At 43.3% G+C, this 23746-nt stretch overlaps 2 protein-coding genes across 3 annotated transcripts in view; one reads left to right on the top strand and one right to left on the bottom strand.

Annotated features, from left to right (window-relative positions):
• LOC109916956 (proproteinase E-like) overlaps nucleotides 1-23746 on the top strand; it is a 202709-nt gene that overhangs the window by 116716 nt on the left and 62247 nt on the right. For both annotated transcript variants that reach the window (XM_048614936.1, XM_048614933.1), the window contains exon 2: nucleotides 2353-2447. The gene's annotated coding sequence lies outside the window, so the exon portion shown is untranslated. The remainder of the gene's footprint in view (nucleotides 1-2352; nucleotides 2448-23746) is intronic.
• Nucleotides 1-23746, bottom strand: part of hspg2 (heparan sulfate proteoglycan 2) — a 523628-nt gene that overhangs the window by 499437 nt on the left and 445 nt on the right. The gene's annotated exons all lie outside the window — the stretch shown is intronic.

Here is a 23746-nt window from a genome sequence, read left to right as displayed (position 1 = left end):
TTAAAATTGGGTGGACAAATTTAATTGAACCTTGGTGAGTGAAAGTCCTGATTATTCCAATACTCTGCTCCCTGGCCCTTATTTTTTCCCATTTCTCCACATACTACTCTTTCTTCTGTCCAATTGGCTCCTGTCCGTCCAGTGCCTCAATTCTAAAAGTCTTAGGCCCAAAATCTTGACTTTGCACATGTCTCACATGTTGATTCGACATAAGAAGGAGGGATGGTGGGGTGGGGTGGGGGTTGGTGGTGACAGGGGGCGGAGGGGGTGTGGGGAGAAAAAGGAAAACCCAATTATGTTGGTATTCCAATGGGGTGGGGGTTCTGGCAAATCTAATGTTGTCCGGATTAAATCAAAATGTCAATGCTTGCGGTTTTCCGGGGAACTTTCTGCCAAAATACAATAGGCTGAAAAGAGCCAAAACCTACCAATGGCATATTTAGATTCCATTGCAGCCTTCTATAAGTTCCAACAGGTCTATCGGAGCTGTGATTTATCCTGGTGGAATCCTGCAAAGATACTCTGATAGCTCCTTTCAGAGCTTCTCCTTTTAGGCATTTATAAAACTGGATCTGATTCAACACTTAGAACACAAGAGATAGGAAAAGGAGTAGGTGATTCAGCCCCTCAAGCTTGTCCCAGGCCCCAATTCCTCTTTCCTGCCAGTTCAGTGTAGCAGTAAACTCCTTGATATTTCTTAAATCTATCTACCTCCTTTTTAAATACATTAAGTGCTGTAGCCTCCACAAGTCTCTGGGGTAGAGAAATCCAGACATTCACTGTTCTGGGAGAAGAAAGTCCTTTACATTTCAGTTCTAAATGAATGTCCCCTTATTCTGTAGCTCTGTCCCCTTGTTCAAGATTCTTCCACTAATGGAAATATCTTCTAAGTTCCACCCTTTCAAGCCCTCACAAAATCTTGTATATTTCAATAAGATTATCCCTCATTCTTCTACACTCTCTTGTATGAAGATCTTGACTTTGTATAGTGCTAGTGTGTTAGTCAGCTTCAAAGCTCCAGAACTGATCCTACAGAAATCACTGAATACTGAGCCCCATCCTGGCTGAAGTGTGATGAGACGGGAGACACATGAGTAACTTTGCATGTTTTGTGAACCACTGAGCATTCCTAGAGTTCCAGGTGATCACTTTTAAGGTAAGAGGGAGAAGATTTAAGAAGGACCTGAGGGGCAACTTCTTCACGCAGAGAGTGGTGCGTATATGGAATGGGCTGCCAGAGAAAGTGATTGAGGCAGGTACAATCGCAACAATTAAAAAAACATTTGGACAGGTACATGGATGGAAAGGGTTTAGAAGGATATAGTCCAAATGCAGGCAATTGGAATTAGCTGAGTGGGCACCATAGTCAGCATGGACCAGTTTGGGCCGAAGGGCCTGTTTCCATACTGCATTACTCTATTCTCAGAGCTCTGTGTTTTTTTTAATTAAGCCATACCAAGTTCCAAGGCTGGTTGTTAGGCTCTGTAGTGGTGTAGGGACAGGTGCTGTTAATACTTGATGTCATAAAACATCCCTAGTGCCTGTTGTGAGCTGCAGCTGCCTGATTCTTGAAGAATAAACGCGCAAGAATTTTGATTGAACTAGAAAACAAAAGACGTAACAGAATTATAGGAGGTTCTGCACAGGGCATCGGCAAGTGACTGGAAGAACTTTTCCAGTCTTGGTGAGCAAGGACATTAGATAAAAACACATGGCATTCCCAGGAAAATACAGCTATAAAGACATGAGAAATTATGTCAAGGAATAAATGTTAAACTAGTAGTGTTTGGAATTGGTGGGAGGCAGTTTACACCACACTGTGATAGTTGTGACAGCTGCTCAGTTGTGGAGATACAGACAGTGACAGTTGCCAGCTGGTTGCAAATGAAATGTGGTATTTTCATGGTGACTTCCCATGATGACTTTGCCCAGGAAATTATATATTTTGCATCAGCACGTTTCCTCTAGATTTTCTGAAATGCAAACAGCCCCTGAGTCTGGTTCACAGCCTCAGTCAATTTGAATGTACACAGCTCATTTCACAGATTCTCTTTCGCTCCAACTGTGACTTGGCGAGGACTGAAGTTCAGGCAGTAGCAAAGCTCGTGTGCGATTAATCTCATCTGATGAAATTGCTAATGATCAGTTAAAGAAGATTACCAACGTACAGTACTCTCCAGCCAAAAGATCTTCAACCCTTTACCTTAAAGATAATAGTACAGTTACAGGACTGTATGAGAAACGGAGATGTTTAAAAACTTTTTAATGAAATATCAATTATTTGGAAGCATTTTGTGAAATTATAAATTAGAAATTGCTTGTTTAAGTCAGATTATTTTTATATTTTAACAGGATCGCAAAGAGGAGGGCTTGTAGAGCAATGACCCGGAATTCTGGATTCAAATCAGCAAGTCAAATGCATTCATAACATGGCCATCAGATTACAGGTAAATTTGTAAATCCTTCCCACATCTGGAAGTGGCAGAAGGTAAGAGTAGGAGAGATTTCTGGTAAGGAAATTACAGCTTCTACTGTCATTATTCATAGTTCCAGGATACAACATGCATTAGAAGTGTATGTTGCCACAGTAGTTTGTAGACTCCTCAGGGATGGGGGGGAAGCAGTCAATTCGCTTGGCTTGGGGTCTGGGTCAGCTTGGTGCCAGTAGCAGGGGATTTGATCCCAATCCCAACTGAAGTGAATTTGGGACTTTTTTTGCTTGCCCTGTACAAATTGCCGGTCACTATGTTGTGAGTAGGATCTGGCTTTATCAGAAGGGTGTCATAGAGTCATTACAGTGATAGTAGGCCGCTCGGCCCGTTGAGTTCACACTGACCCTCTGAAGAGCACTGCACCAAGCCATCTGAACCTGCATTTGTCACGGCCAATCCAGCCAACCCACATAACTTTGGACCTGAAACTGGAGCAGCCGGAGGAAACCCACACAGACATGGGGAGGATGTGTGTGTGCAGTTTGTACAATCATCTAATGGTGGAATTGAACCCAGGTCACTGGTGCTGTGAGACAGCAGTGCTAACCACTGAGACACTGTGCTGCCCCTAACTTATGTCAAACATAGATTCATCCAAATGCATTAATCTTATCCATGACCTGACCCAGCTGTCAAAATGATCTTTTGCTTGAGTTTTTTCTGGTCAGTTGGAGACTCATTGACAAATTTGTTGCACCACTTAACAAGTGTCTATTGCTGCAGGAAATATTTGCCATGTGTCAGTGTGTGGTTGAATTATCATCTAATGTAGTCTGAAGGAAAGCCTGAGACCCAGTGGAATAAGGGGAAAAGTGGTGGATATCTGAATGAAGAGTTAATTGGGTTTGAATTGTTTGTATAAATATGAGCAACTGGTTTTGAGTGGTGGGCAGTTTCAAGTGGCTAACTGAAATAAAAATCTTACAAAACTGTTGAGCTGAATTCTGCTTAAAAGCAGTTATTGTTTGGAGTATAACACTGGTTATTCTCCAAAGAGGATGCTTGAGTCAAAATGTAAAAGTTCAGGGTATGATTACCCATCACTAGGTATGGAAAGGGATAATGTTTTGCAGAGAGAATATATGAAATTTGACAGGAGGTTAAAAAGTAGGTCCTTGAGGGTAGTAATATCTGGATTACTATCAGTGCCATGTGTTAGTAAGAGTTGGAATAAGAGGTTAGAGTGGATGAATGTGTGTCTGAGGAGCTGGTGCAGGGTGCAAGGATTCACATTTTTGGACCATTGGGAGCGCTTCAGAGCCAGAAATGACTTGTACAAGAGGGATGGGTTGTGTGTGAAATCAAAAGGAACCAATATCCTTGTGGGAAAATTTGCTAGTGTTACTTGGGAGGCTTTAACTAGTAAGGGGGTGATGGTGGGAACCAAACCAACAGTGAGAAAATGATGAGGTTGATACAGTCAATAGGGGGAGAGAACCGAGCGTAGGTGCTCCACAAAGCGGAGACCGTGACAAATGACAACACCTCCCCGTCGTGAACCACTTCAACTCCCCCCCCAACTCCCTGGACAACACGTCCATCCTGGGCCTCCTCCAGTGTCACAACGATGCCAACCGGAAACTGGAGGAACAGCACCTCTTATTCCGCCTTGGAAGCCTATAACCCAATGGTCTCAATGTGGACTTTACAAGCTTCAAAATCTCCCCACCCCCGACCTCATCCCAACACTAGCCCCCCCTCTCATCCACAACTTCTTGACCTGTCCCTCTTCTCTCCCACCTATCTGCCCCTCCCTCCTCACTAACCAACCCCCATCCCCACTTCCTACCTACACTCACCTTTACTAGCTTCATCCCCGCCTCCTTGACCTGTCTGTCTTCTCTCCCACCTGTCCGCTCCACTATCCACCGTCTATCACTGCCCCCCACTATTTATTTCAGAGCCCCCTTCCCCTCTCCCATTTCTGAAGAAGGTTCCAGACCCAAAATGCCAGCTTTTCTGCTCCTCTGATGCTGCATGGCTTGCTGTGTTCCTCCAGCTCCACACCTTGTTATCTCAGACTCCAGCATCGGCAGTTCCTACTATCTCTAAGAGAAATTGAGGCTCTGGTCAAGAAAAAGAAGCAGGCATATATCAGGTATAGATAGCTGGGATCGAGAGCATCCCTAGAAATGTATAATGACAGTAGGAGCATACTTAAGAGGGAAATCAGGAAGGCAAAAATGGGACATAAAATAGCTTTAACAAATGGAGTTAAGGAGAATCCATAAATATGTCAAGAGCAAAACAGTAACTAGGGAGAGAATAGATCACCTTTAAAGATCAACAAGGCCATCCATGTGTGGAACTCCAGGATATGGTTCAGATTCTAAATGAATATTTTGTGTCAGTGCTTACTGTGGAGAAGGACATGGGAGCTAAGGAACTTGGGGAAATAAATAATGATATCTTGAAAAGAGTTCACATTACCGAGGTGCTGGAGATCTTAAAATGTATTGGGGTAGGTTAATCCCCGGACCTGATCAAGAGTTTTCCAGAACTTTGTGGGAAGCTAAAGAAAAGGTTGCTGGGCCCCTTGCTGAAATATTTGTATCATTGATATCCAGAAGTGAGGTGCCAAAAGACTGGAGGTGCCATTAATTATGAAAGGCTTTAACAAAAAGCCAGGGAATTATAGACCTGCGAGCCTGACATCAGTGGTCGGTAAGTTGTTGGAGGGGATTCTGTGGGATATGATTCGCATCCATTTGGAAAGGAAAGGACTGATAAGGGATAGTCAGCATGGCTTCGTGTGTGGGATATCATGTCACATTAATGTGATTGAGTTTTTTGAAGAGGTGACAAAGAAAAATGATGGAGGCAGAGTGGAAGATGTTGTCTACATGGACTTCAAAAAAGTGTTCACCAAGGTCCCGCATGGTGGACTAGTTAGTAAGGTTAAACCGCATGGGAACCTGGGGCAGCTAGCCAATTGGATACAAAATTAGCTTGAAAGAGGGAGACAGAGGATAGTAGTGGAGGGGATTTTTCGGACTGGAGGCTAGCGGTGTGCCACAAGGATTGGTGCTGGGTTCACTGCTTTTTGTCATTTATATAAATGATTTGGATATGAATATAGGAGATATGGTTAGTAAGTTTGCAGATGACACCAAAATAGGCAGTGTAGTGGAGAGTGAAGAAGATAATATGAGAGTACAACTGGACCTTTGGGACCAGATACGACAATGGGCAAATGGAGTTTAATTTGGATAAACGTGAGGTGTTGTATTTCGGTAAGGCAAACCAGGGCAGGACTTATATTGTTAATGGTAGGGTTGTAGGGAGTGTTGCCGAACAAAGAGACCTAGGGGTGCAGGTGCACAGTTCCTTGAAAGTGAAATCACAGGTAGACAGGGCGGTGAAGAAGGCGTTTGGCACACTTGTTTTCATTGGTCAGAACATTGAGGACAGGAGTTGGGGTGTTATGTTGTGGCTGTACAGGACACTGGTGAAACCACTTCTGGCATACTGCATTCAGTTCTGGTCTCTCTGCTATTGGAAGGATGTTGTTCAACTTGAGAAGCTGCAGAAAGGATTTATAAAGATGTTGCTGGGGTTGGAGAGTTTGAGTTTTAGGGAGAGGCTGAATATGTTGGGGCTATTTTCCTTGGAGCGTCAGAAGCTGAGGACTGACCTTATTAAGGTTTACAAAATTATGAGGGGCACGGATAGAGTGAATAGGGTCTTTTTCCCAGGATGGGGAAGTCCAAAACTAGAAGTATAGGTTTAACGTGAGAGGGGAAAGATATAAAAAGGACCTGAGGGGTAACTTTTTAACACAGGGGTGGTGCGTGTATGCAATAATCTGCCAGAGGAAGTGGCGGAAAATGGTACAATTACAACATTTAAAAGGTATTTGAACGGGTACATGAATAGGAAGGGTTTAGAGGGATATGGGCCAAATCCTGGCAAATGGGACTAGATCAGTTTGGGAAATCTGGTTGGCACAGTTGAGTTGGACCAAAGGGTCTGTTTCCGTACTGTATGATTCTATGACTCAATGCCAGAAGCACTAAAAACATTCCTAGGAAAGTAATCATTGCCAGCAGATTTGTAGCACAATGTGGCAGTTGGCAATATGACAGAAAATGAAGGAAACAGTGTTAACAGATTGGCGGGACCGTCTAGATTTAGATCATAGGTGGCAGTAAATCTACCATTGGCAAGAGATTTCAAAAGGTATTGGCAGTGGATTTAAACGTGTGGGAATAAAGAAAAAAATCATTTTTATTTTACATTTTGTAGATTTGGCAACCGGATTTTATCATTCAACAATAATACATTGTAAAGGTAAGAAAATATTTGTGGATAATGTAATGGAAAAGTGGATAGGACCATGGCTTGGATCACTGAAGGAATTATAGAAAGTAGACAAGAGCTGGGGACTGCTCATTACCAATTGTTGTACAGTTATGATGATCTGCTTCCAAAATCAACAGTTTGCCTGATGATCGATTCTGATGTTAATTTGAGGTCATTGGTTCTAAAGCAGAAATGCCAAAAATGGATACTAAAGTCAAATATTTACCACAAAAAGCTAATCAATGGAGAAATGCAACTGTTATGCATAGAGCAGGGAAGACCACTGGAAAATACAGAAGCTGGATGCATGTACAAGATGAGGGGCAGGAGGTTAGGTCCATGAATTGAGAACATGAAGTACACAGATAGAAATCAAGAAAATGTGCTATAATCTCAAACAGAGGGTCTGGAATTTAACATGGCCCTACAAACAGATCACAAATTGTTGAAATAAAATAGGAGGGAGAGGTTAAACATTAGCAGTCCAGAAAGAAATAGGAGGTAAGATTACAGATCTACTTTTACAAAGTTGAGAAATATTGTACAAACCAGAAATCCAACCAGGAGCAGAAGCACATGTGATTGGGAGATCTTAATTGTGATGAACAAACTAGAAGACAAGTTAATAAAAGATGCCAAACAACAAGAACGACAAAGTTGGAGAGAATTGAGAGTGTGCAGACGTACCTGCCCTACCACATGGGTGGATAATCACCTAAAAAGTATGCCTTAGTGGGACTTATAAGGCTAAATTAAGGCTAGTGACCCGAGGTTTTGAAGAAAAAGTGGCGGATCAAAATACAAGGGTATTGATACCAATGGTAGTAAAAGCCAGTTGGAATTTTTTTTGACTCTATTAGCAACAATATCTTGGACGTGTAGATCAATCGATATTAAAGCTGCAGTTTAGCAGAAGAATCAGCTCAAGAGGGAATTGTTTCTTCCTTCTCTGAAAGGTGGATCACATGAAGTGGGGACACTCTGGGAGTTAAAGATATATGTAAGTGATGCTTCAATGGTTTGGTACTTCTCTGTAAGATCTTTTTTATTAAAATTGAATTGTCTTCAGTTAAAAGTAGGCTCTGCCATGTTTTACAGGCATCATATGCTGCAGCTTTCAGCAGCTTTATGATGCATGCAGATGATCTTTAGTGGGGAGGGAGCAGTGAATTTGAAAACGTTGTCATGAATAGGATTAAAGTAGAATTCAAAGTTGAAAGTCAGGCTTGTGGGGTTTTAAGTACATTGGTTTAGAAATCGGGCAGAACGTATTGAGTGTCACTTTGCATCAGCAATCTTATTTGAAATATGTCACCCCATTGCTTTCAGCCTAAGGTAGGTCTTTACAAAAAGATGCAGCAGTTTCCAAATCTGAAATGGAAGAATATCTGCCATGGAAACACCACCCACCACGTACACGGCAGATACACATGTGACTTGGCCAATGTCGTCTATGTCATACTCTGTAGACAAGGATGCTCCGAGGCATGGCACGCTGGTGAAACCATGCAGGTGCTACAGCAATGGATGAAGGGACACAACGCAACAATTGCCAGACAGGGATGTTCCCTCCCAGTGGGGCAACAGTTCAGCAGTCAAGGACATTCAGACTCCGATCGCCGGGTAAACATTCTCCAAGGCGGCTTTTGAGATACACAACAACGCAGAATTGCTGAGCAGAAACTGATATCCAAGTTCCGTCCCCATGAAGACAACCTCAACTATGATGTTGGGTTCATGTCGTGCTACATGTGATCCCACCATACTGTTCTGTATTTGTAACATTTTCCTTACTGTCCTGTTTTGCCACCATCAACTTGATAAATTGTTATGATCTCTCCACCTTAGTTAGCTTGTACAGTTTTAGATTACTTATTACTTTGGTTAGATGCTCAGCATGTGACTCTTGTACCTATCATGCTATTCCATCCATTTGGTTTGTCTCCAGCTCCAGCTTATTTTTAATTTTTTGTCATTATCGCTCTGTCTCATTTAATCGGATTATAGATCATCCCTTCACTTGCTATTCGGCTGTTGACACTTTATTCACACTGTCTAACACTTTGGATCACCTGCAGGGATTTATTATTTGACACTCCACTCACACCAATTGTATGATCTTTTGATCTCTCTGCCCATAAATTATGTTCTGTGTGCTTCTCCCTCACTTCACCTGATGAAGGGGCCAAACTATGAAAGCTTATGATTTCAAATAAACCTGGTGGATTATAAGCTGGTATCGTGTGACTTCTGACATGGACAATAGAGACATTGGACACAGTTAAGACAGACTTTTAATCAACAAGGGAGTTGACGGTTCTGGAAAAGAGGCATAAAAGTGGAGTTATGGCCAACACTCGGCCACCGGTGATCTTGCTGACTGGCAGAGCTGGCTCGAGGGGCCATATGGTGTACTCCTGCTCCTATTTCTGGTGTTCTTGTGCCCTCCACAATATCCGACTTTTGACCTTCACAAGGGAAAACTGTGAATGTGTTCAGCTCCAGGTCAACATTTGGATCTATTTATATTTGACTGGAATTTGAACAAAGAGTCACCCGTTCGTGTGATATTCAACAGTGTACTGCTGAAATGTATTCAAAGAAGGGTGTTCGACCCTTTTCTATGTTTGCAACTTCAAAGACCAGCATTCACGGATAAGGATCACTGGTAAGCAGATGCTCCAGGCCATAATGCAATCTGAACATTAAATGGAAGACATCAGACAAGTATTTCTGAAAAGATTCGTGTGGAATTAATACCATAACCACTGTGTTCATTGTATCACCATGAGTTCACCATTGCTGTGTTTCAATTGCTCTAGCTAATAACATCTCCCAAACAAAAGGGGCATTATAGGGAAAGGCCTAGAAGTTTATTCTGGTTGTGGGGAATGATCTGAGTGTTTGAACTGGAGACACTCTCTATATTTTGCCTTCGTTATGAAATTGATGATCTGTAAACAGCTACTGGACGTTTAAGCACTGCTAGTTAGGTGACACTTAGGGGAATTAGTCAGACTGCTAGTTAGGCCTCAATGAGATCTCATTCACTCTAGCCCAATCTCACATGGGAGGCCTTAAACATTAGGCCTCTCAGTTTTTCATATCCAGAAGTGCTATCACACACAACCAAATGATTTCTTCCCCACCACCAAATCACTGTGATTTTTTTTTACTACTAACTGCCACCAGTTAATATAGCCAATTAGATATTTACATGCAAGGCCTGTTATGGGCAATGCAAACCATCAAAAGTGAATGTGGGTTCGGGAGAGCAGAAGGGACTAAATCAAAGTGGAGTTTGAAGGAGAAATAAAGCACCGAATCCCCCACAGTGTCCACTTCTCCAAACGCATTGAGAGCATTGATGGACACCACTTTCTCCCTCTTCAAGGACATCTGGGCACAAATGTAACCACAGAAGAGGAGCAGAGAGTCAGCAGATATGACACCTTTCACAGCTTGCTGCCTAGACCTGTTCATAGCCAAAGCTCTAGTCCTCTCTGCTGAATAAGCAAAGGATTAACATCTGTTTCAGATGAAGACCCAAGAGGTTAACCTTTACCTTTCTCAATGATGATCATTGGCACATTTCCAGCCTGTAATGAGATGATTCATTGCCACTATATTGGAGGCTTATGTGCCCATTCAATGCCAATCAAACAAATCCAAGATCAGAACATTTGTATCTTAAATCTTCAGCTGCTTCACCAGTGACGTTTCCTCCAACATTAAGGTCAGATGTTCACCGATGATTGCACAATGATCAGTACCATTCATGATTCCTTAGATGCTAAAGCAGTCTGTGTTCAAATGCAATGAGAGCTGGACAATATCCATGCTCGGACTGAAAAATGGCAAGAAATGTTTGTGCCACACCAAGTGTTAGGCAATGACCTTCTCCAACAAGAGAGATTCTAACCATCGTTCCTTGACCATTAATAGTGTTACCATCACTGAATCCTCCACAATCAACTTCCTGGGGGTTACCATTGACCAAAAACTGAATGGGACAAGTTACATAAATAAAGTGGCTACAAGAGCAGGTTCGAGGCTAGGAATACTGCAGCAAGTAACTCAGTTCCTGACTTACTAAACCCAATGCACCAGCTACAACGCACAAGTCAGGAGTGTGATGGAATACTCCTCACTTGCCTGGATGGGTGCAGCTCCAACAACGCTCAAGAAGCTTGACCCATCAGGACAAAGCAGCCCCCGCTTGATTAGCACCACTTCCACAAACATTCAGTTTCCAAACCATCAACGCTCAGTAGCGGCATTTTGTATTATCTACAAGATGCATTGCAGAAATTCAATAAGACTCCTTAGACAGTGCTTTCCAAACTCTCAAATACTGTCATCTAAAATGGCAAGTGCAGACATACGGGAACACTATCTCCTGTAAGTTCCTCTCCAAGCCACTCACCATCTTGGCTTGGAAATATATCACTGTTCCTTCACTGTTGCTGGGTCAAAATCCTGGAATTCCCTCCCTAAGGACATTGTAGGTCAACCTACAGCACGTGGACTGCAGCGGTTCAAGAAAGCAGCTCACCCCCACCTTCTCCAGGGCAACTAGGGACAAGCCAGTGATGACCACTTTCCATGAATGAATTTTTAAAATTTCTTTTATAATGTAAAAAAAGCTGGCCTATGTGACGAATTAGCTTTTTCTCCCCTGACTTTGAGTTTCACTATAATGTAAGTGTTTTACACATGGAAAGTTTCCACATACAGACAGGATTGTTAACTCAGTTTAACAATTTACTGTGTCGCTGGATACATTTGTTTCAACATTTTAGTTCTCTCTTCTTGTGCTTGCTTTCTGCATTCACTCTCTTAATTTTAGAGAATATGCCTTTCCTGCTGTCCAAGATGAGGTGCCTCCTTCTGCTTCCTAACTCAGACACACAGTGTAAGCTCCAAGCAGAACTCGTCGTGCATGACACCTTTTGAATCTTACATTTATGACTACACTGGGGACAATTGTAATCCTGTCAAGAAGCAGGTTTATCAAAAGGCATCACTGGGGGTTTACTCTTGAGAGGTTGGCCATGTATTCATTGGAGTTTAGAAGAATGAGAGATGATCAGATTGAAACAGACAAGATCCTGAGGCTGGGAGGTTATATCCCGTTATGGGAGTGACTAGAATGAGATCAGTGATGTCCATTTTAAGATGGAGATGAGGAGAAATCTTTCCTCACAGAGAGTTGTTAGTTTGTGGAATTCCCTTCCCAATATGGCGGTAGAGACAGGGTCACTGAAAGTTTAGAAGGCAGAGGTGATTGACTCCTGACTAACAAGGATGTCAAAGCTTATTAAAGTTAGAATTCTGACTATAATCAGATCAGCACTAATCTTATTGAATTGGCAGAGTAGGTTGGAGGGCCCAAATGGTCTGCTTCTAATTCCTATATCATATCGATATTCATATCCCTGGAAGGTCTTGTGACACAGTGAGGAGTGCCCATACCTCTGAACTAGGAGACCTAGCTTCAAGTCCCATCTACTCCAGAGGTATGTAATAATATCTCCGAACAGGTTGATTTGAAAATATCTGTTCTGATCCCTGTCTGACAGCTATATTGGACAGGCTGTGAAAGTCACATTTTACAGATACGTGCGATTCTCAACATTATGAATTAAACCAAAGCTACCCCCATAGCCCCAGAGGCTCCTCAGAGCTGTCCCACCTCAGCCTTTCTCCAGAGCTGCATTGGGAAGTCCACATTGTGGACATGTTGTGTTACAGGAGCTTGAAGGAGCAGCTGGATAGGAAGCAGGATGCCACATGGAGGCTTGAGGAGATTGAGTCACACTTCCTGTTGTGGAAACCTCTTTATTAATGCTCCATGACAGGAGGGTGCAAAATGGACCAGGAAAAAGGGAGTCAAATCACCTGATTTATCAAGAACTTGCCTTCCTATTAATATCAAAGTTAGTGAAAAGAAAGGGCAGGACTGAAATGCCAGTGCTGCTCAGTATGGCTCTTATCTGAGTTCACACTGAATCTGGTGATCAGATAAAGATCGTCAGTGCTTAAAGGAAAAAAGATTATGAATTTACACACTGTGGTTATATTGCTTAGTCTTGTCCCGTAATGCAGGCAATTGGGAATGTTGTGTATGTCTGGCTTAAAGTCCTAATCCAGGGTGGTTTCCTTTGAATTCACTCTCTTCATTTCAGAAGCTCCATTTCAACCAGGATAGATGTCGTGATTAACCAGTCTCTCAGAAAGGTCAGAACTGAAGCAGTTTTCCCTTTGAAACTGCTTTTTATCACTGAGTTTTAGTTCTCAGCTCACTTTCTCCATGAAAGGATGAGAGAGGAGAATATACATCAATGCATTATTTAGAAGGTTGCAAACCGTTTCACAACTCAAGAAACATGCTTACAAATCTTGCATATAACAATTTCTATCACGTATACTTAGAGGAGAGTTTGAATCCCTATTGGTTCAGGTAGCTATTGGCATTTAACATTAAAAAAATGAGTGCAAGGTCTTGTTGTGCAGTGGGTCACGTCCCTGACTCTGAGTTCAGAAGCTCTGGGCTCTTGCAGTCTATCAGGCTGAAGAAGAGCCTGCATGTCCTTCTGATACCCTTACAGTGAATGGGAGAGGTTCCTCATGTTTGATACAGAGTGGCATCCCTTGAGCTCCAGCCTTTGGTTTCAGGCTGGTGAGCATTCCAGGAAATGGATATACAGAGAATGTGTCCTTTGTCTGATCATGCATCCCTAGACGTAGGTAGCCTTAACTCTGAAGGGAGAGTGACCCTGGGGATGTAATAATGGATAAAATCTAGAGGTGGTCCACATCACCATATATCAACAACATATGGTGTTATAACAATAACAGAAATTTAATCTTTACCAACTCCTCGTTGTCAACATTGTCAAATATTCAGATCTCTGGAATTATAGGGCTCCATTTTCTGAAGATTGGCAATCTCTCCTTTTTTTCATGTAGGAAGAAAGCTCTTTCTTTTCTGAGAGGAGACTGTGATCAAGGCCCCCTCAGAAACATGGAGTTGTACTTCCATCCCAATGGTTCTTTCATAACGCACAACCGTCAGAGGAAGGCAAAGCTCGGGCCCTTTTCACGGCACTCAGCTGCCCTGTTCTGACACTCCTGATGGCCACTCTGGCAGCTCGTGTCAAATACTAACTCTTTAAGGCAAGTGTGAGGTGAGGGTGCTGGGAGGGTAGGGTGCCAGGTGCCAGTTAAATAAAGTGCCAGCCAAGTAGGTAGGGTGCCAAGTGGGAATGGGTTACGACATCAGGATGTAACATGGTGGCGTACTCGTAATATCACTAGACTTCTGAGGTGGGGGAAGGGGTTGGTTATTGGCCTGGTTCAGCCAGGGGAGGGTTCGGGGGAGGGGCGAGGCATGGCTGGAGGTGTGAAGTAAGTATGGGGTCTGTGAATAATTGCTGAAGAGTTAGAATAATGTGTTTATTAGTCTAACTTTTCTTCAGTAACTATTTTACTTCATTTCATCAGACTCCAATGAAGTCATCAAATTAATTTAAATTTCGGAGAGTTCCAGGCAGAGAGGAGTACATATTCAGGTTGTACAGGATGTTGGTGAGGCCTCTTCTGGAGTACTGAGTGCAGTTCTGGTCACCCTGTTATAGGAAGGATATTATTAAGCTGTAGAAAGTTCAGAAAAGATTTACCAGGACATTGCTGTGAATAGAGGGTTTGAGTTATGGAGAGAGCCTGGGTAGGCTGGGACTCTTTTCCCTGGAGTGTAGGAGGTTGAGGGGTGACCTTACAGAGGGTTATAACATCATGAGGGGTACAGATAAGGTGAACGCCAGGTGTCTTTTCCCTAGGGTTGGGGATTTCAAGACTAGGGACATATTTTTAAGGTGAGACGAGAAAGATTTTAAAAAGACATGAGGGGCAACTTTTTATACAGAGTCATCCGTGTGTGGAATGAGCTTCCAAAGGAAGTGGTGGACATTGGTACAATTATAGCATTTAAAAGACATTTGGATATGTACATGAATAAAAAATGTTTGGAGGGATATGGGCCAAGTGCAGGCCGGTGGGACTAGTTTAGTTTAGAACCATGATTGGAATGGACTGGTTGGACCAAAGGGTCTGTTTCTGCGCTGTCCATCAGTTCCCTTTTCACTGTCAGCTTCTTCCCTGATCCAGCATTGCATCACTGCTCCCAGCCAACCAGCGAAGAGTTCAAAGGTCTTGGTAAATTATCTGATATCCAGCTTAAGGAGGGAGAGGTAGAAACAATGTGTTAAGTAGTGCAAAACTTGAATGTTCCTGAAAGAAAAAGATACTTTTGCCAAAATGTTTAATCTCACAGTCATCAGGATATATGCAAGAATAACAAATTTCAAATGATCACAGTGCATACTGCAGAACAAACAAAGGACGATACAGCACAGGAACAGGCCCTTCCACCCTCCAAGCCTGTGCCAACACCTTTCATCCTAAAACTGTTTTCACTTACAGAATCCATAATACTCTATTCCCTTCCTATTCATGTTTTTGTCCAGGTGCTTCTTGAATGTTTCTATTGTGTCTGCTTCCACCAACTCCTCTGGCAGCATGAAAAACTTGTCTCGCATGTCTCTTTTATACTACTTGCGCCCCCCCCCACGTATTGAACCTGTGGCCCCTAGCAATTGACTTCTCCACCCCAGCAAAAAGCCTCATACTTTCCATTTTATCCATGCCATTCACAATCTTTTAAACTTCTATCAAGTCACCCCTCAACCTCCTGCGTTCCAGTGAAAAGAAACCCAGTCTATTCAACTGTTCTTCACAGCTACAATTCCCCCTACCAGGCAACATCCTGGTAAACCTTTTCTGTACCGTCTCCAAAGCATCCACATCCTTCTGGTAGTGTGATGACTAGAACTGTAAACAATATTCCAAGTGTGGCCTGACTAACGTTCAATAAAGCTGCAGCATAACTTGCCTGTCCTTATACTCAAAACGAAGAAAAGTGCTGATTGGTTGGTAAGTCAACTATGATTGGCCAAGGCAGTCATGGAGAAGGCAATGGGGAACTATTTGTTCCCCGTGCTAACGGGTTATTTATAAAAAAAGTGCAAAGTTTGACCATATTCCTTTTGTTTGCTCACCTATGTTGCTTCGTGTTGAAATGCTCTCCAGTCAGCACCATTCTCTCCTGGAGTGTAAAATGTTGTGAGCGTTTGAAATTTGGCATTCTTGCATTTGTCCAAGATGAGTGCAAGATGAAAAGGTTCAGCAACATGTCTCTTTTAAGAGATATTTGATAAAGAAATATTGGCTTCCGAAGTGTACATGACCTGCATGGATTCATCAGAGGGCTCAGCATGAATGGCACAATCACAGAAGGGTTACGGCACAGAAAGAGGCCATTCAACCCACAAGACTGCATTGTGAAGCACCGCAAACTCCCCATAGGAGATATTTTTGTAAGCCACTATGTTGCTAAGCCCTGCATGATTGAGTTAGACTTTGCCATCCTCTCTGATGGTCTGGGCATTGTTTAATGTGACTTGTCTCTTAGTACCATGATAAGCTTCTGTTATATCTCTCGTAATATCCTTCTCAAGGGTATTGAGGACTCATGGCTGGCTGAGCAGAGCTTGGAGTGCACAGCACCCTCTGGCACCAGCTTCCCACTGCTGCTTCTGCCTCCAGAACTTGTCAGGGGTCATCTTTGACTAAGCAGCGTGGACCTGGAGGAACACAGCAGGTCAGGCAGCATCAGAGAAGCAGGAAAGTTGACTTTTCGGGTTGGGATCCTTCTTCAGAAAAGGGGGAGTGGAAAGGGAGTTGGGAAATAAAGAGAGAGAGGAGGGGTGGGGCTGGGAAGGTAGGTGGGATGGTGGTAGGTGAGTGCAGGTGGGGAGTGGTGGGGATTTGTCACTGAGGTGGGAGGAGCGGACAGGTGGGAGAGAAGATGGACAGGTTGTGTCAGATCAAGGAGGCGGGGATGAGAAGAAGGGTTGGACATGGGATGAGGCGGGAGTGGGGAGATTTTAAAACTGGTGAATTCCATGTTTAGGCCATTGGGCTGTAGGGTCCTGAGGCGGAATATGAGGTGCTGCTCCTCTAGTTTGCGGGTGGTGTTAATGTGACACTGGAGGAGGCCCAGGATGGACATGAGGTCTACTCTGAAAGGTGAGTATTTGTGCCGGTACATGGATTTGTGATTCCACAGTGTCCTCACATGCTTTCACGCTATACTGTAATACTCACTGTCTGGTCATCAGACAGTGCAGTGGTGCATTCTGAGGAATAATTCTCTAGGATGTCTTGGAATGCTTGCACTGTGCATGAAGGCCCTGGAGCTGAAAAGAACAGGCTATGATTTATTAGTGGCAAAGACTCAATATAACCCTTCACCATAAGCAGTCTGTGCATAGTTCAGTCGTTGGTGAAATTAAAGTCAGTATATTCATATCTGAGATTTGTAATTCCCTCTCTAGCCACTTCATAGAATCATAGAATCCTTACTGTGTGGAAACAGGCCTTTCAGCCCAACAGGTCAACAACAACCCTCCAAAGAGCATCCCACCTTGACCCATACCCTTACCCTATCCCTGTAACCCCATGTTTCCCATGGCTAACCCATCTAGCCTGCAATCCCTACAACCACGCAGACACGGGGAGAACTTGAAAACTCCACACAGACAGTCGCCTGAGGGTGGAATCAAACCCAGGTCCTTGGCGCTATGAGGCAGCAATGCTAACCACTGAGCCACCATGCCGCCCAAAGACAGGACTGCGATGCATTGGCTGGGAATTGAAACCAGGCTTCCCACATGGGAGGTGAGAATTCTACCACCGAACCACCAACGCAACTACAGCGAGTTCTCTTTGTCTGCCTCTGTGGGAGAGGGGGATGTAGATGTGACATTTGTGCCCAGGGTCACCTCCTCTGTCCACTGGATCATTTCTGGTGGCTAATCAAGCCCCCATTTTTTGTCCACCTCTAATTGCCCTTGAGAAGCTATTGGTAATCTTGAGAAGGGCATCCTGAAGTGCTGTAGTCCATGTAATTTAGGGACATCTCAGTGTTGGGAGTGAGGCATTCAAGGATATTAACTCATAGGCACTGCAGGAACAACGATCAGTTTCCAAGTCAGAATGGTTTGTGTCTTGGAGGGGAATTTATAGCTGGTGATATTCTCATGCATTGAGCTGTCATAGTTCATACGTTATGCAGCCAGACCCTTTGGTCCAACTAGTTCACGCTGGCCAGGTTTCCAAACTAAACTAGTCCCACCAGCCTGCAGTTGTCCCATATCCCTTCAAACTTTTCTTATTCACGTACTTATCCAATTGTCTTTTAAATGGTGTAACTGTACTTGCATCCTTCCGTCCAGCTCATTGATAGAGATAGTAGGAACTGCAGATGCTGGAGAATCTGAGCTAACAAGGTGTAGAGCTGGATGAACACAGGAAGGGTCTAGGCCCGAAACGTCAGCTTTCCTGCTCCTCTGATGCTGCTTGACCTGCTGTGTTCATCCAGCTCTACATGTTGCTATCATTGATAGAGGTTACGGTTTGGAAGGTGCTGTCAAAAGAGACTTGGTGAGCTGCTGCAACGCATCTTGTAGATGGTGCACGCACTATTCCCATTGTGTAGTGATTTTGGAGGGTCTGGATATTGAAGGTGGTGTTTGGATACCCATCTTGTGAACTGTCTTGTCCTGCATGGTGTTGAGACTTTTAAAACAAATGGCTGATCCAGGTAAGAGGAGATTATTCTATTGCACTCCTGATTTGTGTCTGATGGCTGATTGAGAGCCTTTGTAGATTCAGGAGTGGATTCAGAGATCTCAGGATCTCCAGCCTCTGACTTGCAGTATGGCTTGATGAGTTTTTGATCAACAGTGACCAATTAAAACACCTCTGTAGCACTCCTTAAACACTGCACTGACTTATCTGTTGATGTTTCTCTGGTCAGGCATCCTCAGGGAGTAATTAGCAGACAGCTAGTGCTGAAGGAGGAACTGCAGCTGATGTTTAATACAAAAACAATGAACTCCTAGTACTCGCTGCATCTCGGGGAGTCCTTATAAAAACTACAATGGAAATATTCCCTACCTTCAGACAGGTATCAACATTATAAAGCATTTCAATTCCCCCAAATCAAGGATGGGGACAATTAAAGGAAACCACAAATAAATCCAGTAAGGAATTCAGGCCAAGTGTAGGAATCACAGAATCCCTACAGTGCAGAAAGAGACCATTCGGCCTATCAAGTTGCATTGACCCTCTCAAGACTGTCCCACCCTATCTCTGTAACCACATTCTTGTGGTTAACCCACCCAGCCTGCATGGTCCTGGACACAATGGGGCAATGTAGAAGGGTGGAGATAGCATGGAAATGGAGTTGTCGAGTTGAATGGTTTAAATACATTCAAGACAAAGTTAGGTAAGCCAATGAAGAGCATGTCGTAAGAAGTAGGCCATTCAGTCCATCCAGCCTGTTCCACCACTCAATGACATCATGGTTGAGCTTCTATCTCAATGTTATTTCCCTGCACTATACCTTTAATATCTGGAAATTTATTGATCACTGTCTCAAAACTCAATAACGAAGCCTCCACAGCCCTCCAGGGTCAAGAATTTCAAAGATTCACTGTCACTGAGGGAATAAATGCTTCCTTACCTCATTCTTAAACAGTTTGCTCCACTTTCTGAGACAGGGTCCCCTGGTTCGAGACACCAGCAAAGGGTAATATCCTTCCTGCATCTACCCCGTCAAGGGTTGTGTGTTTGAATGAGGTCACCTTTCTCTGTTCGAAACTCCAGAGATTACAGGCCTAGTCTCCTCAATGTCCTCACAGGACAATCCCATCATTCCAGGAATTAGTTTGGTGATGCTTTTGTTGACTAAAAGTGAATGAATAGGATAGAAAGTGAATCTTGTGAAGTGTAAACACTGACATGGGCTAATTGAAGTGAATGGCTGCAAATTCCATACAATTTATTTGGTGTTTACCTGCTGATTTCCACAATTGTGCTTTCTTTTATGATGTTTCAAATCAAAGCCATGAACTTGTCTTTCAGCGCCATCTGCAGGTAAGCTGCAGTTTTTCACATTCAGGGCCTAGAGACCAGGCTCACCGGAAAACTTTCACCCCAGAATGGCCTTGCCAATGGTTTGTGACTCCACGCCCTTACAGAATGCCTCAAACAGTATCACAGCCAGTGTAGTCACTTTTGTGATACAGGATCGATGTAATGTATTGAGCTAGTGATCAGGAGAAAGCTGGGATCATGGAGGGTCTCGTGACTGGGATCAGGGAGTCTTGTGATTGGGTCTTATAAACTCAGGTGAATATAATCCCAATTGATCCAGTCTCTCTTCGTACATCAGTCCCATCATCCCAGGAATCTGTTAAACTTTTGTTGCACTCCCTCCATAGATAGAACATCTTTCCTCAGATAAGACAACCAAAACTGTAGACAATACTCCATGTGTGGTCTCACCAAGGCCCTGTACTATTGCAGCAAGACATCCCTGCTCCTGTACTTGAACCTTCTCGCTATGAAGACCAACGAACCTGAGTGCTTGTGATTGGCTGCACCGGTAAAGAAGTCTTGCTGCAATGACATAGGGTTTTGGTGAGACCACACCCTGAGTAGAGGTACAGTTGTAGAGGGATGTATTTGTTCATGTGGAGCTGCTTGAAGCTATGTGCAGCATCCTTTGTGAAAAAGTATGAGCTGTGCAGGTAGAGCTACAGTCTGTCCATGGGGAATCTACGTAAGTCTCGATGCTACACAGTTGTATTTCCCCACTTTGGTCTTCTTACCCGAGGAAGGATATACTTGCCTTCAAAGGGGTGTGTTCATTGATCACGAAACTGATTCCTCAAAAGTGAGACCTGTCCCATGTGGAGAGATCAAGTAGAAAGATCTTGTCAAGTCTAAAGTTTAGAAGATTGAGAGTTGGTCTCATTGAAATCTATAAAATCTTCTAGAGTTTGACAGGGTGGATGCTGAAAGTATTTTCCTCCAAGGCTGGTGAGTCAAGAGATCAGGGTTTTATAATCTTAAAATGTGGAGTCAACTATTTAGGAATGAGATGAAGACAGATTTCTTCACTCAGCAGATTATGAATTTTTGGAAAAGTCTACTGCAAAGAGCTGTAACTGCTCAGTAAACACAGAAATGTAAAAAATAGGAGTCAGCACTTTGAACTTGCTCCTCCATTCAGTATGGTCATGGCTATTCATCTAATTCAGTGCCCTGTTCCCACTTTCACCCCAATATCCTTTTGATCTCATTAGCTCTGAGAAGCAGCACAGTGGATCATTGGTTAGCACGGCTGCCTTACAGCACCAGGGACTCAGGTTCAATTCCACCCTTGGGTGACTGTCTGTGTGGAGTTTGTACCTTCTCCCTGTGTCTGTGTGGGTTTCCTTCCACAGTCCAAAGGTGTGCAGGTTAGATGGATTGGCCATGCTAAATTGTCCACAGTGTCCAGGAAAGTGTAGGCTACGGGGAAAGTGGAGTTATGGGGATAAGGTGGGATGCTCTGAGGGTCGGTGTGGACTTGATGGACTGAATGGCCTGCTTCCACACTGTAGGAATTCTGTGAAATATGTAACTCCTTCTTGAAAAAGTAGTTAAGTAAATTTGGGATTGAGATCAAATGGGGAACTTTGGATACAAGGAATCAAGGAGATAGGATGGGAATGTAGACTTGATGAACAACCCCAGCGGCTATAGGTTCAAGACCTCCCCCTATTTATTATGTTCTTACAATGTTATGTCAATGGAAAATGGACATGATGTTTGTTGACAACTGCCTTTAAGTTTTTCTTTTACAACAACACATAGTGGCAAAACATTTTACAACACGGGAGACTATTTGGCCCATCAATGCTAGCTCTCCACCCACTTCCTTTGTAAGTGAAAACAAATAGCATTGATTCATTCAAATACAAATGAAGTTGACTTTTTTTTAGAATGCCATGTTTTGTGATACAATATCAGAGTGATTTTAGACACAACATGCATTGAGTGAATGAACCTTCTGGGAGGAAACATGTGACTTTGGATCGCTGATTGGGCAAGATATATAAATGATTTGGATGTGAACATGGGAGGTATGGTTAGTTAGTTTTCAGGTGACACCAAAATTAGAGGTGTAGTGGACAGTGAAGAAGGTTATCTCAGAGTACAACAGACCTTAATCAGAGGGCTAATGGGCTGAGAGGCAGCTGGACTTGAATTTAGATAAATGTGAGGCGTTGCATTTTGGAAAGGCAAATCAGGGCAGGACTTATACACTTAATGGTAAGGTCCTGGGGAGAGTTGCTGAACAAAGAGACGTTGGAGTGCAGGTTTGTAGTTCCTTGAAAGTGGAGTCCCAAGTAGACAGGATAGTGAAGAAGGCGTTTGGTACGTGCACTTTATTGGTCAGTGCATTGAGTATGAGAGTTGGGAGGTATGTTGTAGCTGTACAGGAAATTGGTTAGGCCACTTTTGGAAAACTGCATTCAATTCTGGTCTTTCTGCTATAGGAAGAATGTTGTGAAACTTGGAAGGATTCAGAAAAGATTTATGAGGATGTTGCTGGGATTGGAGGGTTTGAGCTATAGGGAGAGGCTGAATAGACTGGGGCTGTTTCCCCTGGAACATTGGAGGCTGTAGGATGACCTTATTGAAGCTTATAAAATCATGAGGGACATGGATAGGGTGAATGGCCAAGGTCTTTTCCTCAGGCTGAGGGAGTCCAAAACTAGGGGACATGGGTTTAAAGTGAGAGGGGAAAGATTTAAAAGGGACCTAAGGGGCAACTTTCTCACAAAGAGAGTAGTGCGTGTATGGAACCAACTGCCAGAGGAAGTGGTGGAGGCTGGTAATTATAACATTTAAAAGGCATCTGGATGGGTATATCAATAGGAAGTGTTTAGAATGATATGGGCCAAATGCTGGCAAATGGGACTAGATTAATTTAGGATATCTGGTCAGCATGGATGAGTTGAACCAAAGGGTTTGTTTCCATGCTGTGCATCTCTGTGACTCTATGTAAAGAATAGAATGCCACAGGGATCGGTCCTGGGACCTCGACTGTTTCCAATTTATATAACTGACTTGCATGAAGGGACAGAAATTTGCTGATGACACAAATGTAGATAGGCAACTAAGTTATGAAGAACATAAGGAGGCTTCAAAAAGATAAAAGTAAAGTGAAACTGCAAAGAAATAGCAAATGGAACACAAAGGGGCAAAATCTGAAAGTTCAATTTTGTAGGAAGAATTAAAAAGAAATATATAATCTAAGTGGTTAGAGAGTACAGAGCTCTATGTCAGTGTCAGTGCACTCAACAGGAGTGAAGAAAACTGGGATACAAGCTCAGAACAGGTGTGGTACATTTTTATTTTATTGTTTCATGCGATGAGGGCATCGCTGACTGGCCATCATTTATTGCCCATCCCTAGTTGCCCTTGAAAAGGTGGTGGTGAGCTGCCTTCTTGAACCACTGCAGTCCAAGTGCTGTAGGTAGACCCACAATGCTCTTAGGGAAGGAATTCCAGGATTTTGACACAGTGACATTGAAGGAACAGTGATATATTTCCAAGCCAGGAGACAAATGGCTTGGAGGGGAACTTGCAGGTAGTGGTGTTTCCCTGTATCAGCTGCCCTTGTCCTTCCAGATGGTAAAGTTTGCAAGTTTGGAATGTTCTGTTGAAGGAGTTTTGGCAAGTTGTAACTGGCACACATTGCTGCTAGCATGTGTCAGTCATGGAAGAAATAAATGTTGAAGGTGGTGAATTGGGTGCCGTTCAAGTGGGTTACTTTATCCGAAATGGTGTCAAGCTACTTGAATATTGTTGGAGCTGCTCCCATCCAGGCAAGTGGGGAGTATTGTCTTGTCTTGTGCCTTGGACAGGCTTTGGGGAGTCAGGGGATGAGTTACTTCCCACAGAATTCTCAGACTTTGACTTGCTTTTGT

This window comes from Rhincodon typus, chromosome 31 (assembly GCF_021869965.1).
Source record: "Rhincodon typus isolate 14 chromosome 31, sRhiTyp1.1, whole genome shotgun sequence".
Classification (NCBI taxonomy): Eukaryota; Metazoa; Chordata; class Chondrichthyes; order Orectolobiformes; family Rhincodontidae; genus Rhincodon; species Rhincodon typus.
Note: the sequence above shows the minus strand (reverse complement) of the source record. Positions and strands in the feature narration are given on the sequence as shown.